Raw genomic sequence first — 2076 nt, 5'->3', positions numbered from 1 at the left:
CMGTCTCTCCCARTGACTCAATTAACAGGCAGTGATTTTAAATCATACATAATTTTATTTTGATACAATAAATTAACTCCTTCCTCCACACCCAAACCTTGGCAGGAGGGATTTGWGCCAGGAAAACACGAAAATTTGAACTTTTACTTAAAAACCCAGTTACATTTTAGACAATTCCAGCTGAGGTTACACTGAGCTTTAACATTGTTTTTGTGTTTTGTTTTTTCATTTTCAGGCTTTTTTTGCGAGGATATGCCCCGCTATCGGGATATTCCCCGTTCCTATGGGGATATTGCCCGTTCCTATCGGGATATTCCCCGCTCCCATCGGGATATTCCCCATTCCCATAGGGATATTCTCCGTTCCCATCGGGATATTCCCGTTCCTATGGGGATATTCCCGTTCCTATCGGGATATTCCCACTCCCATCGGGATATTCCCGTTCCTATCGGGATATTCCCCATTCCCATCGGGATATTCCCGTTCCTATCGGGATATTCCCCATTCCCATCGGGATATTCCCGTTCCCATCGGGATATTCCCGTTCCCATCGGGATATTCCCGTTCCCATCGGGATATTCCCGTTCCTATCGGGATATTCCCCGTTCCTATCGGGATATTCCCGTTCCTATCGGGATATTCCCCGTTCCTATTGGAATATTCCCTGCTCCAATCGGGATATTCCCTGTTAATATGGGGATATTCCCGTTCCTATCGGTCTCTCCCCGTCCCTATGGGGATATTCCCGTTCCTATCAGGATATTCCCCATTCCCATCGGGATATTCCCGTTCCTATCGGGATATTCCCCGTTCCTATCGGGATATTCCCCGTTCCTATCGGGATATTCCCGTTCCCATCGGGATATTCCCCGCTCCTATTGGGATATTCCCGTTCCTATCGGGATATTCCCCATTCCCATCGGGATATTCCCCGATCCTATCGGGATATTCCCACTCCCATCGGGATATTCCCGTTCCTATCGGGATATTCCCTGCTCCCATCGGGATATTCCCGTTCCTATCAGGATATTCCCCGATCCTATGGGGATATTCCTCGCTGCTATCAGGATATTCCCGCTCCTATCGGCCTCTCCCCCGTTCCTATCGGGATATTCCCGTTCCTATCGGGATATTCTCGCTCCCCTCGCTCTCTCCCCGTCCCCACACGGATTCCCCCCGTTCCTATCGGTCTCTCCCCGTTCCTATCGGGATATTCTCGCTCCCATCGCTCTCTCCCCGTTCCCCACACGGCTCCCCCGTTCCTATCGGGATATTCTCGCTCCCCTCGCTCTCTCCCCGTTCCCCACACGGCTCCCCCGTTCCTATCGGGATATTCTCGCTCCCCTCGCTCTCTCCCCCGTTCCCCACACGGCTCCCCCGTTCCTATCGGGATATTCCCGTTTCTATCGCTCTCCCCCCGTTCCCCACACGGCTCCCCGGTTCCTCCCGCCATGGCGCCCGCTCCCCTCAGCAGCACCAACCATCGCACCCGGGGCGGGGGGGGACAGGCGCCTCCCCGGCCGCGCTCGGTCCGTACCACCCCGCACCGCCACGGGGGGGGCGCATGAGCTCGGCGCGTACCACCCGCAGCACGGCCGAGGGGCGATCTACCGCCACCTCCCGGTCCACTCAAACGCCGAGCTGACACAAGCGGAGCGCGGAACCCCCCCTCCTTCCGGCGCCGTTGGTACCGCCCTGCCCATCACGCACCGCCCCCGGCCCCACGTGAGCGGTTTCCCGGCGTGCCCCGCGCTCGGCCGCCGCAGCCGCCGCTTCGCTCCGCGCCCCGCGCTCCCGGGAGCCGCCCGAGCGATCCCCGCGCGGCGGGGGCTCTCCCCGCTCTCCCCGCCATGTCCGGCGGGGACTCCACTGCCGCGGCCGCCGCCGCCTCCCCGCAGCCGCTGCCGTTCTCGCTGCCCAAGCCGCCGCCCCTCATGCAGCTGACGCCGGGCGACGCCGTGCGGCCGGTGGGCTCGGGCGCGGACCAATCGCCGAAGAGCGCGCGGCTGGCGGCGCGGCCCGATTGGCCGGCGGGGAAGCCCGTCAGCCTGCTGGCGCCGCTGCTGCCGCCCCGCG

Source organism: Malurus melanocephalus, unplaced genomic scaffold, assembly GCF_030028575.1.
Source record: "Malurus melanocephalus ecotype Western Australia unplaced genomic scaffold, MMel_1.1 scaffold_1098, whole genome shotgun sequence".
NCBI lineage: Eukaryota > Metazoa > Chordata > Aves > Passeriformes > Maluridae > Malurus > Malurus melanocephalus.
Note: the sequence above shows the minus strand (reverse complement) of the source record.